This window comes from Triticum aestivum, chromosome 1B (genome assembly GCF_018294505.1).
Source record: "Triticum aestivum cultivar Chinese Spring chromosome 1B, IWGSC CS RefSeq v2.1, whole genome shotgun sequence".
NCBI classification, from domain to species: Eukaryota; Viridiplantae; Streptophyta; class Magnoliopsida; order Poales; family Poaceae; genus Triticum; species Triticum aestivum.
In genome coordinates, this window is record NC_057795.1 from 114,849,617 (window position 1) to 114,866,904 (window position 17,288).

The window sequence follows — 17,288 nt, forward strand, 5'->3', positions numbered from 1 at the left end:
GGCTGCAAAAGATACCTCGAATGCAATCCGGCGTTGGAGCTCGGACGCAAGAGGACACTGTCGCCCGGGAATAACTTCAAACCCGAGGTGTGGCATAAAAATAATAAGGCATTGATAAAGGCCGATAACTTAAAGGGGCTCCTCGGATACCCGACGTGTAAACTCTTCGGATTTACTTCGCGATCCTCAAGATCGAAGATGATAAGATTTGTTGAACCAGTTTTCAAGACCGACGACCGAAGATGAAGAACAGTTCGGAAGAATCGAGGAGCGTCCCCAACTTGAAGACCGATTCAGGGGGCTACTAATGGTGTCCTGGACTATGGGGTACTCACCACGTCGTCTCCCGATCAGTTGGATTGGACCGAGGACCCCCATGGCCATATACTCATGGGCTAGTTCAGACAGTTTCCGCATACAAGGAACATTCCACAAGACTTGGTGATCAAGACAAGGACTCCTCTCCCACCGGCGTATTCGGCTAGGACTCTTGTTATCCTAGGCCTCTGGTGCATTATATAAACCGAGGCTAGGCTAGTCGATAGAGGATCATTATCATGACATTACTCATCATACCTCTAGGGTTTAGACCACAACATATGATCTCGAGGTAGATCAACTCTTGTAACCCCTATATTCATTATAGTCAATCAAGCAACATGTAGGGTATTATCTCATCAAGAGAGCCCGAAGCTGGGTAAAATCCCGCGTTCATGTTACCATTGATCCTAAGACGCACTGCTTGGGACCCCCTACCCGAGATCCGCCAGTTTTGACACTGACAGGGACTGGGCCGATGGTCGCTGGCGTTTCGAGGAAGATCGTCAACATTGACTGGCTGGAGGTAGATGAAGGCAATCTGCCCATTCTTTGTACATCGGACGGTGCAGGAAAAATGGACTGGCCCATTGGTTTTTCAGTCGGCTGTTATTTTCATATAATCATGTAGTAATTTAGTATGCCATGCATGTTGTAGAGCTATCATATGTCTCCCGTCATTTATTTCTCACCGACCTGCTATCTGCTACCTTTACATTATACTAATTGTGCACACACTTTACCCATACTCACACTATTGTTTTTTTATGCATGGGTATTTCAGACTCTGACGCAGTATTGATGAATGCAGAAAAGAAAAGACAAAAGTCGCTCCAGTGTAATTCAAAGATAAGCACTAAGCATTTCAGTGCTCTAAAGGGTGTAGTGTCAGCAGTTGGAGACAGTAAACGTAGCTCTGCAGTTGACGACCTCAAGTGCCACACACAACCATCCCATGTGCTTGCTTTAACTTCACGCTGTCAAATGTGGTTGCATGTTGCATATGGCGTCTAGCTTGTATTGCTTCCAATTTGGCTAAATTGCATCTGCTTACTTTACACATTATACCTTTGATAATGACATTCCTTCCTGTTTTTGATACATACTACATATATCTATTAACCATGTTCGTACATCAAACTAATGCTCTTTTGTATCCCTCGTCAATCACTTATGATGAGACAGTCACCCGGGTGGGTTACTGTGAGACGCCCTACTCGTTTAGGGAGTGCAGTGTCATCCTCCCCACATGATTCTCAAGAAACAGCAAGGCTAAATGAAGATAGTCAACGTAGCTCTCTAGTTGATCACCGCAATTCCCCCACACCACCATTGCAGGTGCTTGCTCTTACTTGGCAGTGTGATATGTGGTTGCATGTTGCATATGGTGTCTACCTTGTAATGCTTCTAATTAGGGTAAATTGCATCTGCTTAGTTAACACATTACACATGTGAATATGACATGCCTTCCTATTTTTGGTACATACTACGTCTTTCTATTAACCATGTTCTTACATCAAACTACTTTTCTTGTGTATCCCTCATCAGTGACTTCTGACGATACACCTTCAAGTTGACAGTGTAATATTGGTTGCATCTTGCATATCATTTCAAACATGTATTGCCTCTAATTTGTTGAAGTGCCACTTATAATGGGAGACATCTAACTTGGTAGAGTGATTCTGGTTGGATCTTTCATCTGGTGTCTAGATTGCATTGCTTCCAATTTGTTGAAATGCCTTCTGCTTAGCGTTTTTCATACATATTCCATCCTCCTACAATGTAGTTGCCATACATAAAAGTTGTGTTCCTCAGTATCATGCATCAACGAATTTGGAAGTGCGAATTTCATTCCTTTTTCTTGTGTGTTTAGTTGACAAGGCAAAATCTGAAAGGACGAACGCATGGAATGATGGTGGTCCTCTGGAGCAACCGAAACAGATGATCTCTGCACATTCTCCTGCTACTCATACTATAGTGCTAGTTCCAAATCTCATCTCCCCTACTCCACAACCCAAGGTGCTTGCTCTAACATGGCAATGTTATATCTGGTTGCATGTTGCATATGGTGCCTAGCTTGTATTGCTCCTAATTTGTTAAATTGCATCTCCTTAGCTTACACATTATACATGTGAATATGACACACCTTCCTGTTCTTGGTACATACTACATCTGCCTATCACACCATGTTCTTACATCAAACTACTGTTCTTGTGTATCCTGCATCTATCGCTTATGATGAGACAGTCACGCCCGCGGGTTAATATGAGACGCGCTACTCTTATAAAGAATGCAATTTCATCCTCTCCACATGATTCTCAAGAAACAACAAGCCTAAATGAACATACTAAACGTTGCTCTGTACTTGAAGACCGCACTTCCCCTACACCACCATCACAGGTGCTTTCTCTAACTTCGTAGTGTGATATGTGGTTGCATGTTGCATATGGTGTCTAGCTTGTAATGCTTCTAATTAGGGTAAATTGCATCTGCTTAGTTTACACATTATACCTGTGAATATGGCATGCCTTCCTATTTTTGGTACACACTACATCTATGTGTTAACCTTGTTCTTACATGAAACGACCTCTCTTATGTATCCTGCATCAATCACTTACGATGAGTCACCTTTATTCGTTGCATATTGCATATTATTTCAAGCCTGTTGCCATGTATTGCTTCTAGTTTGGTCAAATACATTTTTAGGGCACCCTTTTAATTTGGCAGAGTGATATTGGTTTCATCTTTCATATGGTTTCTAGCTTGCGTTGATTCTAACAAGTTCAAGCACCTTGTGCTTAGTTTACACTTTATACATCATACATGTCAATATGTCACGTCGTCCTGTTTTTTATACATATTCCATGCTCCTATCATGCGGCTGCCTTACATGAAAGTAGTGTTCGTCAGTATCATGCATCAATGAGTTCTGAAGAGCAACTTTTATTCCTTTTTCTTGTGGGTTTGACTTGACAAGGCAAAATCAAGAAAGAGGAAGGAAAAGAGTAAGGAAGGCGATGATGGTGGTCCTCTACAACAACGTAAAAGGAGCATATGTACCAATTCTCCTCGTACTGATAGTGCATTACAAGGTCCAAGTCTTCGCTCCCCTACTCCACCATCCAAGGTGCTTGCTCTAACTTGGCAGTGTGATATCTGGTTGCATGTTGCATATGGTGCCTAGCTTGTATTGCTCCTAATTAGTGTAAACTGCATCTGCTTAGCTTACACATGATACGTGTGAATATGACACGCTTTCCTGTTTTTGGTACATACTATATCTGTCTATCACACCATGTTCTTACATGAAACTACTCTTCTTGTGTATCCTGCATCATTCACTTATGATGGGACACCTTTAAGTTGGTAGTGTGATATTGGTTTGCGTCTTGAGTACGATTTCAAGCATGTATTGCTTCTAGTTTGATGAACGCCACCTATGACGAGACATTTTTAACTTGGCAGAGTGATATTGATTGCACCTTCCATATGGTGTCTAGTTTGTAGTGCTTCTAATTTGTTGAAGTGCCTTCTGCTTAGTTACCACATCATAGGTGTGAATATGTCAAGCCATCCATTTTTCGTACATATTCCATCCTCGTATCATGACTTTTCCTTTCATCAGAGTAGTGTTCATCAGTATCATGCATGAATGAGTTCTGAAGAGCAAAATATATTCGTTTTTCTTGTCGGTTTGACCTCACAATGCAAAATCAATAAAGCTGAAGGAAATTGGCAAGGCATTGGATGATGGTGGTCCTTCCGAGCAACTGAAACGGAATTTCTCTATAGATTCTACTCCGCCATCCTCCCAACAAGATTTGCAAGAAAACGCAAGGCTAGACAGTCAACGTAGTTATGTAGATGATGAGCACATCTCCCCTACTCCACCATCACAGGTGCTTGCTCTAACTTGGCACTGTTATATGTGGTTGCATGTTGCGTATGATGTCTAGCTTGTATTGCTTCTAACTTTGTTGAATTGCATCTGCTTACTTTACACATAATGCCTGTGAATATGACATGTGTTCTTGTTTCTAGAACATACTATATCTGATCACACGATGTTCTTACATCAGACTACTGTTCTTGCATATCCCGGATCAGTCACTTATGATAAGGCACCTTTAAGTCGCCACTGTGATATTGGTTGTGTCTTGCATATGATTTCTAGCATGTACTGCTTCTAATTTGTTGTAACGCCATACAATTTGAACTTGGCAGAGTGATATTGGTTGCATCTTTCATATGGTGTCTAGCTTGTAGTACTTCTAATTTGTTGAAATGCCTTCTGCTAGTTACCACATCATAGGTGTGAATATGTCACGCCATCTTGTTTTCCATACATATTCCATCTCGCATCATGTGTTTGCCTTTCATCTGAGTAGTGTTTGTCAGTATCATGCATGAATGAGTTCTGAAGAGCGAATTTTATTCCTTTTTTCTTATCAGTTTGATTTCACAATGCAAAATCATTATAGCTGAAGGAAATTAGTCCGGCAGTGGATGATGGTGGTCCTTCAGAACAACTCAAACAAGGGGTCTCTACAGATTCTACTCCTCCATCCTCCCAACAAGATTTGCAAGACAACACAAGGCTGAACAGTCAACATAGCTGTGTAGATGATGAGCACATCTCCCCTAGTCCACCATAACAGGTGCTTGCTCTAACTTGGCACTATTATATGTGGTTGCATGTTGCGTATGATGTCTAGCTTGTATTGCTTCTAACTTTGTTGAATTGCATCTGCTTACTTTACACATAATGCCTGTGAATATGACACGTGTTCCTCTTTCTAGAACATACGTGTACATGATGAGCACATCTCCCCTACTCCACCATCACATGTGCTTGCTCTAACTCGGAACTGTTATATGTGGTTGAGTTTTCCTTATGATGTCTAGTTTGTATTGCTTCTGATTATGTTGAATTGCATCTGCGTAGCTTACAACTTATACCTGCAACGATCACTTACCCATAAGACACATTTAAATTGGGACTATGATGTATGTTGCATCTTGCATTGTATTCTAGCTTGTACTGCTTCTAATTTCTTGAAATGGAAGTTACGACAAGACACTTTTTACCTGATAGCACTACAAAAAAAAGACACATCCGTGACATTTTGGGCCGAACGAAATTTTTTTCTGTCATACATATGACACTTCTATGACGATAATTGTGACAAAACCCGGTATCATCATAGATGTGGTGGGCACCTACTTCTATGACAAAAAATCATGACAGAAAATGAGCTTTTCGTCCTGGGCGGGCCAGAGACGCAGCTGCATGACATTCTTTGGACCATCCATGATGGAAAAAACCATGGTAGAAGCGAGGGGGGGGGGATTTTGGGGAGTTGCCGGTTACGGTGGGATGTCGGGGGCCGAGCGATGCGCGTTTCTCTCATACACATACGCGCGTGTGTGCGAGGCGTTGGCTCTAACTAAACCCGAGCGAGGTGTTGGGCTCTAACTGAACCCGAGCGATTGCACTGCAGGCTACACGTTACTGAACCCGAGCGACCGATCGATGGCTGTTAACTGAACCCGATGGAGCAATTCCTTTGCTACTGCTGCTAAGTGAAGCCGATCGATTGGATGAACAGTGAGCGTTGCGCGCGGGGGGGGGGGGATGAACAGTGAGCGGTGGCGTTGCCTCTGGATGAACAGGACCCCATGGTGTGGAGGGCTGGATGAAAAGTAGACGGTGGAGGGGTGGCCGTGGAGGGGTGGTTGAACAGGACCCCGTGGTATGGAGGGCTGGATGAACAGTAGACGATGGAGGGCTGGATGAACAGTAGACGGTGGAGAAGTGGTTGAACAGTAGCCGGTGGAGTAGCGCGCGGTGGAGGCTGGATGAACACGAGCCCGTGGAGGCTGGAGGAGGTCGACGGTAGCCCGTGGAGGCTGGAGGAGGTCGACAGTGGAGATGAACAGTATCCCGTGGAGTCCCGTTTTGCGGTACGCCACACCCCTCCCAATGAACATGACCCCCGTTTCGACCGTAGGAGGTCCGTTTCGTCCGTTTTGCGGTACGCTACACCCCTCCCGATCAACAGGACCCCCGTTTCGACCGTAGGAGGTCCGTTTCCTCCGTTTTGCGGTACGCCACACCCCTCCCGATCAATAGGACCCCCGCTTCGACCGTAGGAGGTCCGTTTCCTCCGTTTTGCGGTACACCACACCCCTCCTGATCAACAGGACCCCGTTCCAAACGTAGGAGGTCCGTTTCCTCCGTTCTGCGGTACGCCAGGCCTCGTTTCCATCGCCTGTTCCGTCCAAGCCCTCCCGATGAACACGACAACGCATTCCGTTCTGACCCAGCCGGTTGGCTCCCAAGCGTTTCGTTGCCTCCCGATGAACACGACGCATTCCGTTGCCTCCCCATGAACACGACGCATTCCGTTGCCTACCCATGAACACGACACATTCCGTTGCCTCCCCATGAACACGACGACGACACTGTTTCTCCGTTCCGACCCAGCCATGTACACGAGCCCTTGCTGTACGTATGCGCGAGTAGGCGTTCCAGACCCCGCCCGTATGTACACATACGTGGCCGTATTTTATTTCTTGCACCCTGGCTGCTATACGTACGTGTACATGCTATGTGCGCGCCTCTACTATGACACGTGCGCGCCTCTACATCCACCAGTATATATGTACGTACACATTCGCGACCAGAATGACAACGCTATGTACGCTTCGACCAGGTGGGTCCCGACTGTCAAACACTTCCTTGCCTACAAAGATGTAGCTGGTGGGTCCCAGCAGTCAGGGGGGCGAATAGTTTTTTTGCCCGGACGCACTTACTTGCGTGCGAAGATGTAGCTGGTGGGTCCCAGCAGTCAGGGGGCGAATCGTTTTTTTGCCCGGACGCACTTCCTTGCGTGCGAAGGTGTAGCTGGTGGGTCCCAGCAGTCAGGGGGAAACATTTTTTCGTGAAATACGGTGGCCCGTCCGGTGGGTCCCCGCTATCAGGTGGAGGAATAATTATTTTGCGCGTAATAAGGAGGCACTTCCTTGCTGTGGCCATGGACCCAGCTGTCAGCCTCTCCACGCACAGTACTCTTCCGATGGAAGTCGGTCGTTGACCACATTGACCACGCCGCGCCGAGAGCACCACGGCGGTGGACGACGGCGAGGCCTAGGAAGGGGACGACACGGAGGCAGGGAAGACTCGGCAGTTGTTTCCCACGCGGAGGGGAGTATGACTGTACGAGGGTTTACTGGTTCGTCTGCCGTCGCCGGAGAATAACAGCAGGTGTGGGTGAGTAGAGGGATGGCTGGGCCAGCGATGGGAGTACGGTGGGGCGGTGAGGCCTGCGCGGCAGCACAGCCGGCCGCGGGGAGGAGGGAGCAGGCAGTCCCGCCGGCGCTTGTTTGAGCGGCTGGAGCAGGAAGAGCAGAGATTGAAGAAGCACGACGGCCGTTGGATGGACATCCAACCGTCACTGCTTGTGCGTCAACCTTTTTTTAGGAAAGCCTCAAATCTGTGGAAAACAGCATACAGCCCATCTGCCATTATTTCTAATAATTTACAGCCCATTTGCTAATTCTTAAGGTTTTTTTGGAGCCCATATTCTTTTTGTTAGCATTACAGCCCATATTGTGGCCACGGTTAAAAAATTATACGAAATTTTGCATATTTCGGTGCGGTCCGAACTGTTTTTAATCCTGAAATTTCGACTCACATTCAAATTGATTTTAAAAATAAATGTATATCAATATAAAATCCAACAAATTCTCCACGCATAAAAATTAATGTAATTTAAAATCTTGAAATGAAAAAAATATATTTGAAACTAATTGCCGGTTTGATGTGTTTTAAAAATGTACAACCCATTTCTCATTACTGATGGGCCATTTTCTCAGCCAGCCGAATGAAAGCTCTCCTCGCCTTGAAAGATTTACAGCCCAACAGGCCTGACAAAGCGACTTACTTGGCAAATCACAAAAAAACTGGGCTGTGGCCGTGGACCCAGCTGTCAGCCTCTCCATGTACAGTACTCTTCCGATGGAAGTCGTTCCTTGACCACGTTGACCATGCCACACGGAGAGCACCACAGTGGTGGACGACGACGAGGCCTAGGAAGGGGACGACGCGGAGCCGGGGAAGACGTGGCCGTGGAAGCCCGCGTGGAGAGGAGTACGAGGGTTCATTGGTTCCGCTGCGGTGTGAGGCTACCATCGCCGCAGGGCCTGGCCAGCAGTGGGAATAGTAGGGGGTGGTGAGGCCTCCGTGGCAACACAGCCAACCACGGGAGGCAGGAGCATGCGGCACGACCGGCGCTGCTTTGGGCGGCTTGAGCAAGAAGACCAGAGGTTGAAGAAGCACTACGGCCGTTGGATGGACATCATACGGTCACTGGAGCTAGAATCGTTCATATTGACTAAGTTGAGAAAGCTCTTCGTCCCCGTCAACTTAGTAGGCCCACAAGGCAGCCTCCCACCAAGGTGGGTCCCAGCTAGCCGGGGGAGTATTCATTTTTTTGTGTGTAATAAGGAGGCACTTCCGGTGGGTCCAAGCTGACAGCGGGGGGAACATTTTTTTCGCGAAATACGGTGGCCCGTCCGGTGGGTCCCAGCAGTCAGGGGGAAACGTCTTTTTTCGCAAAATACTGGTGGCCCGTCCAGTGGGTCCCCGCTGTCAGGTGGAGGAATAATTATTTTCCGCGTAATAAGGAGGCACTTCCTTGCGGCTGCCGTGGACCCAGCTGTCAGCCTCTCCACGTACAGTACTCTTCCGATGGAAGTCGGTCGTTGACCACATTGACCACGCCGCGCCGAGAGCACCACAACGATGGACGACAGCGAGGCCTAGGAAGGGGACGATTCGGAGCCGAGCCACAGGAGGCAGGAGCAGGTGGTACTACAGCATGCCACGGGAGGCAGGAGCAGAGGGCACGACCGACGCTGCTTTGGGCGGCTGGAGCAAGAAGACCAGAGGTTGAAGAAGCACTATGGCCGTTGGATGGACATCATACGGTCACTGGAGTATTGACTAAGTTGACAAAGCCCGCCGTCCCCGTCAACTTAGTAGGCCCACAAGTCAGCCCAAGAACATGGTGGGTCCCAGCTAGCAGGGGATATTCATTTTTTTGGGCGTAATAAGGAGGCACTTCCTTGCGTGCGAAGATATAGCTGGTGGGTCCGACCTGTCAACGAGGGGACCATTTTTTCATGAAATACAGAGGCCCTTCCTGTGGGTCCTAGCAGTCAGGTGGAAGAATCATTATTTTGCGCGTAATAAGGAGGCATTTCCTTACGTGCGGCCGTGGACCCAGCTGTCAGCCTCTCCATGTACAGTCCACTTCCGATGGATGTCGTTCATTGACCATGTTGACCAGGCCGCGCCGAGAGCACCAGGGCGGTGGACGACGGCGAGGCCTAGGAAGGGAATGACACGGAGCCAGGGAATACTCGGCAGTTGTTTCCCACGCGGAGGAGTACGAGGGTTTACTGGTTCATCTGCCGTCACCGGAGAATAACAACATGTGTGGGTGAGTAGAGGGATGGCTAGGCCAGCGATGGGAGTATGGTGGGGCCATGAGGCCGGCCCGGCAGCATAGCCGGCCGCGGGAGGAGGGAGCAGGCAGTCCCGCTGGCGCTTGTTTGAGCGGCTGGAGCATGAAGAGCAGAGATTGAAGAAGCACGACAGCCGTTGGATGGACATCCAACAGTCACTGCTCTCGTGTGTTGACTAAGTTGACAGGGCGTTGCGTGTGCGTCAACCTTTTTTTATGAAAGCATACGCGTCAACCTGTAGTAGGCGCACAAGTCATCCTCAAATCTGTGGAAAACAGCATACAACCCATCTGCCATTATTTCTAATGATGTACAACCCATTTGCTAATTCTTAAGATTTTTTTGGAGCCCATCTTCTTTTTGTTAGCATTACACCCCATATTGTGGCCACGGTTAAAAAGTATACGAAATTTTGCATATTTCGGTGCGGTCAACTGTTTTTAATCCAGAAATATCGATTCACATTCAAACTATTTTGAAAAATAATTTATATAAATATAAATTACAAATAATTGTCCACGCATAAAAATCAATGGAATTTAAGATCTTGTAATGAAAAAAAATTGAAAATAATTCCCGGTTTGATGTGTTTTAAAAATGTACATGCCATTTCTGGGCAAACCAAATGAAACTCTCATCGTCTTGAAAGATTTGCAGCCTAGCAGGTCCGATAAAGCAAGTAGGCCTTGTTTGGGTATTTCTTTTAAAAAAATAGAACTGGGCTAGCCATTTTCAGCAAGAAAAACACACAACTGGGCTCATGCTGTGGTAAACATAAATAAAACACTGGCTAGACGGGCCACAGCCCCGTTGTTAGCCTGATCCGTCGCTAAAACTAGTATAAATAACAATTGCTTGTTCCTCAAAAAAAAAATTGCGCGACTTGCTGGGTCCCTGGTGTCAGCTGGTCATAGTGTAATTCTCTCGTTTATTGACTATGTTGACAATGGCGTGAGCCCCAGATGTCCAACCATTAGGACTAGGAGGAACCATATTTTTGGGCTTGTACTATAGAGGCACTTTCTTGCGTACTGCCATGACGCTGGTGGGTCCCTACTGTCATCCTCTCCACGTACAGTCATCTCCTTGTTCCTCTCGGTTGTTGATGACGTTGACAACGCAAGAGGGCGGCGCACCGCGCATAGCGAGCGAACCAAGGCCGCAAGGCAGAGGACGATGGCGAGGCCTCGGACGGAACGAACAGGATCTGTTGAAGATGCGTCGGTCCAGTCGCAGGCGGAGGGGAGTACGAGGGTTGACTGGTTCAGGCACGGGTGCGTGTTGGGGCTGACATCGCCGGAGAATAACAGGACGTGTGGGGGAATAGAGGGAGGGACTGGGCAACGTTGGAGGGTACGTACGGTAGGGCGGCGGAGGCGTAGCCAGCCATGGGAGGCGGGAGCAGGCGGAGCCGACGGGGTGGTTTGGTTTGGGCGGCTGGAGGAAGAAGAAGACAAGAGATAGAAGATACACGACAGATGTTGGATGTCAATCCAACGGCTGGTAGGCAGAATCGTTTGTTGACTGGCTAGTAAGTCGACACCACCTTGGATAGGCTATTTCCTCGCGGGTCCCAAATGTCAGAATCCAAATCTGTCACGGTCATGCAGCCTTTCCTATGAAAATTTACAGCCCATTTGATGTGCTAGTTCGAAATAAGTTTGTGGGTGCTGGTGGGGGCTAATCACTTGGCTTCTGTAATGCACAGTGAGCTCAAGCAGCCGGCATGAGTGATGTTATTTCCCTTGGTTGTGATTTGTTACAATATTTCACTCTAAATTAAACGAATGGCAAGCCATTTGCCTTGTTTCAAAGAAAATATGACAGTCACAGCCGAGTTGAAAAGGGCAGGAACATCTAACTCCAGCTTACAAACTGTACAAAAGCACGAGGGTTGATTGTTCATCAGGTTTACAAAAAAACCCAGATTGAAAAGGGCAACAACATCTAACTCCAGCACTGTTTTCGGCAGTCACAGTCAAATGGATCGGTCAGGTCCATAGAATGAACATCCTGGGTCGTAAAATTTACTGGATTATGACCACAATATGTTGTAAATAGAAGCCCGACACGTTCAGAAGCTCTTTTGCCCACCTGAAACTCCTTTTTTGCTCTTCGACATACCCATCCGTCAAAACCATGCTGCTGATAAACTTAAGCCTGATGGACAATAGTAACCTCGCATTCAGCAGGAAGAATGTGACAAATCTTGTGTTTGCACGGTTGGCTACATATCGTTCTAGCGTTATTGTCTTCAATCGAATCTCATGAGAAGTGAGAAAATCCCGATGCTTACGAATCCACCGATTGGTTATAACTTTCTTACCCCGTCCTGTTGCCTAAATAGACATGAAGATTGAAAACAGTTAAGGTCTAAAAGAAGAGTGTCGAAAGAGCAACAGCTGAACGGTTAATTCTAGTACACTATATGCGGGCTTCCAATGTGCGTGAAATTATCACCTTTATATACAACTTCTCCAGACATGGAAAGTATTGCAGCAAGACAATAATCTTGTTCAGATCAAAACTATTCATTTGGATATAGAAGATCTTGACAGAATCCAGCACCATTGATAGGCCATCCGTGGAGAAACTCTTCATTGAGCATAGAACATAATATTAGTACAAAATGTGTACTCCAAGATGATATATAAATTATGCGATGAAATTTAAAATGCAGCTTATGGTTACAAGTGTAGATGATAATATAAAGTACTTGAAGAACTATGGAGCCAAACACCATATTGAAGTGAGCACAGAGATCATGTATTACACCCAAGGTCTCCAGTTTAGGCGCAGAGAGGACGGTTATTTGCAAAGGTAAATAACTAGAATCAAGGATCAACCTTTGAAGTGAAGGGGCATCTTGGATTATGAGCTGCCTTCCGTCAAAAGAAATTCCAATTCTTACAAGGTTAGGCGACTTTATTTGGAGACAATCGATTCTAACTGTGAAAACAAGCACTAAGCACTCCAGCGCAGGGCAACTGGAGTGGATGATGCTATGCAATGAGTCCTCCGATATACGAACCCGCACAAGTGAAAGTTTCTTGAGAAATGGGAGTCGAAGGTTTAGTACCAGATTGTCTGGTAGGTAGCACATCGCAAAGGTGGCGGTGTGGAGAGAGGAGGAAAACCGCGAGATGGACATCGGTGCCGAGGGCACAAGTTCATGGCATTCGGTATGTGGTATGTGATTTCCAGGGGAATAGTAGAACTCAAGCAGCTGTAGTTCTGTGAATTCAAGGGATTTCAGCCAGGCGTCCACCGTGCAGGGCATGGTATGCTTGCTCAGGTAGCATGACAGGATGTAGAGGCTTTGAAGGGAGCCCTGGTTGGAGGAGATGATGGCTCTGGGGATTTCAAAATCATTGAAGAGAGATAGCTGACGACAGTCGAGATTAAGGGGCACGGCGCGCCATAGAGGGCGCCACCGAATTGAGAGGACTTGGGTGCGGCAGCAATCCTTGGTGGGGAGAAGCGAGATGATCTCCCCAAGGACGGCGTCCGGGAGATCGCTGATGCGGTCCACCCGAGATTCTACGGGTTCCTGGGATCTGGTGGGGGCAGGGTCGCCGCTTCTCCCCGCGCTGCCGGGTGCGGGATCTACAACAGGCGTCGCCGCTGGCGGGAGCCTCATCTTCTTGGTGCTGGGGTCAGCCGACTCCATTTTCCTCGAGGGCGTCGTGTCGCGCTCACGGATTTGAGAAGAGTAACGAATGACGAGCCTAGTTGTAGTGCGAGCGAAGAAGAAGGGGAGCTGGGGTTTTTTTGTAGGAGTGAGGAAGAAGGGGAGCTGGGGTTTTTTGTAGGAGTGAGGTGAGGAATTTGGGGGTACGAGTGGAGCGAGCTGACGTGAGGTGGGTGGGAGCGAGGAGGAAGAAGAGCACCCAGGTTTTTTTTGGGGGGAGGGGGGCGGTGTGCTGGGTGTGGGTAGCGCCTTTTGAATTGACTTTACTATTTACTAGTGTGGATTGGCTGTTTTGTCTTGGGCCCAGAGAAACAATTACTACTAGTACAGTGGAGACACTCTACAGCTACCCAGAAAAACAATTACTACTAGTACAGTGGAGACACTCTACCGCTTTTGGCTCCTCCTAGGTCATTGAAACGTCTCCCTCTACTGAATGCCGTTATACTTTTGTTCACCGACATGCGGGCCATGCAGCGCGCGGGCCCAAATGGCATCCACCAAATTAGAAGGCAGTATGTAGGCGGAGAGTCAACCCGATCGTAGCGCGACAGTAACGAGCCGTCGTATCACAAAACCCCACCTCCCTGCAGTCTAAGTTTGACAGACGAAGCAACCATCATTTGAATCTTCGCTGAATCCCCTTCTCCCTCACCGTCTTCAAGAAAGGCAACACTCGCATCTGCCACTGTTCTTCTCTCCCAACAAAGGGAAGGTAAGCGGATCCGTGATGTTGGTATATTTTCGTTCAGAGAAATAAAAGAACTTTTGCAAAGCAGTAACCGATCCTCACTCTCTTTTTTGTTTCATTGTCATGGCGATTGTGTTTTCCTTTTAGTGGTCTCCTAGTATTCGTCAGTTTCATGATGGACCAAGGAGAACCAGGCAAAGATCTGCCGATATTGGAGCAGATGCGGGAGGCTAATCCCCATGAGACAGAGAGCTCCAAGAAGATGGAGGCAACCACCGAGCCGACCCCAGATACGCTCACGGCCACTACTGAGATGGTCAACGCCCTGTTTGAGGTTACAACCCCCATGGCACTGCAGGAGCAGTTTTCCCCCTTCGAGGATGTGTCCCCCCGCTGAGCTGCCCAAGGTGATTTCCTTCTTTGCCAATCTCGATTGTGGTTTTCATCTAAGTATGTGGTGATTTTTTTAGAAAAGGAAGTATGTGGTGATTAATAATGCAAAATTTTATTAGCTTCGATGCCATGCTATACATAGTGGTTTAAATAACTTGTGTTTCTTATACTGAAAAGTAATGCAGAATTTGTTTCTGTTTCAATTAGAGCCCTGATGCAGACAAGGATTGTGTGGTTGTGCATGTCACTCGCTATGAGGCGGACAACCTGAATATACGCACTGGGAAAACAGAGTTCTTAGGCTGTTGGATCCTGGAAGCCATTTGCAGTTATACGAATGAAGAGGTGTATTCCAGCCTCACTGTTGTCAGGCGTGTTGTCCAGGGTGTACTGAAGCATAAGAAGTTCAAAGCTACTCCTTCGTTTGTGAGGCATAATGTTCTTGTCAAGCTTATGCAGGAAGATGACGTGGCATGCCTCCACAAACAAGATTATCAGTGGCAAGGCCACAAGATTGTCGTCATGAAGGTTCACATGATTGAGCTGCTGCGGGACGTCCTCGATGATGTTCATGGCAAGGTCCATCTTGTGTCCAGCCGAAATTAGATCGAGGCATTAAATAGTTGCCCCAGCTAGTGTTTAATAGTAGTTTGGAATGTGTCTAATTATCCGAACCTTGCCTATTATCGACCCCTCTGGGGCTACTACTCTGTTTGAATCCGTCTATGGGAACATCTGCTACTTTTGTGTGCCCGTGAAATATGTGAGAACCATCGTAATTGTTGCCGAAACAGATGCGTCCTCACTAGTTTTTTCATGAATATGGCATGGTAAGACATAAGTTGTCATGGTTTATCATACGAGCAGTGTGTGTTTTGATGAAATAGAGCACTCGTTCGAGAACCATGCGCCGACGTATACATAAGTACTTGTAAACACTATTGGTGCTACCCCACTTGTAAGCAGTTGTGCAAAACACGACACATTGGCTCAACTCACTTCAACACTAGGCTATCGACCAGCTAACAATCAACAATCTGCTGTCTGACATATAAGCAACTATGTATCTTGTTAAAGTGGTTCATGCAGTTAATTGAGGCCACAATGTAATAAATTCCAAACGTTCAATGCTAGTCCAACGCTCATGTGGAACACTGACATTAAACTCGTCTTCATAAAAATCTTGAAAAGCATAATTTAAGCAGTTTTATACATCTCAATGATTCATAGAACATAACAAACATATACTAGTTTACAGCAAAAGACAAAGTTGTGAGAAGGTTTACAAATCAGGAAAAAACAAGGAAGGCTTCTCTGAGCAAAGGGCCTCCCGGCAGGCTTAAATTTCCTGGAGTTCACTCTGGTTTTTCCTTGTTGCCACCATCCAGGGTTAGGTTCTCTCATTCGAGAATAACCAATTATAATTGTGGTCTCAGCTGGAATGCTGAACTGAACCATGCAGTGTACTGACCAGTTGAAATGCTTGTGATTCCACTAAATTTAAGCACCGTTATTTGCAGAAATAAGCAGACTACAATGCCTCTTGTCCGCGCACCTGTCCAAAAAATTGTTGGAAATATGCCCTAGAGGCAATAATAAAATGGTTATTATTGTATTTCCTTGTTCATGATAATTGTCTATTATTCATGCTATAATTGTATTAACTGGAAATCACAATACATGTGTGAATACATAGACCACAACATGTCCCTAGTGAGACTCTAGTTGACTAGCTCATTGATCAACAAATGGTCATGGTTTCCTGACCATGGACATTGGATGTCATTGATAATGGGATCACATCATTAGGAGAATGATGTGATGGACAAGACCCAATCCTAAGCATAGCACAAGATCGTGTAGTTCGTTTGCTAAAAGCTTTTCTAATGTCAAGTATCATTTCCTTAGACCATGAGATTGTGCAACTCCCGGATACCGTAGGAATGCTTTTGGTGTGCCAAACGTCACAACGTAACTGGGTGGCTATAAAGGTGCACTACGGGTTTCTCCGAAAGTGTTTGTTGGGTTGGCACGAATCAAGACTGGGATTTGCCACTCCGTGAGACGAAGAGGTATCTCTGGGCCCACTCGGTAATGCATCATCATAATGAGCTCAATGTGACTAAGTAGTTAGTCACGGGATCATGCATTACAGAACGAGTAAAGTGACTTGCCGGTAACGAGATTGAACGAGGTATTGGGATACCGACGATCGAATCTCGGGCAAGTAACATACCGATTGACAAAGGGAATTGCATACGGGATTGCTTGAATCCTTGACATCATGGTTCATCCAATGAGATCATCGTGGAACATGTCGGAGCCAACATGGGTATCTAGATCCCGCTGTTGGTTATTGACCGGAGCACGTCTCGGTCATGTCTGCATGGTTCCTGAACCCGTAGGGTCTACACACTTAAGGTTCAGTGACACTAGAGTTGTTATGGGAAATAGTATGTGGTTACCGAAGGTTGTTCGGAGTCCCGGATGAGATCCCAGACATGACGAGGAGCTCCGGAATGGTCCAGAGGTGAAGATCAATATATTTGACGAAGGATAATAGAGTCCGGAAGTGTTCCGGGGGTACTAGGCTAAGGCCAGCATGACCGAAAGGTGTTTCGGGGCCCCCGGCAAGTGTTGCAGGGCCTCATGGGCCAAGGGGAG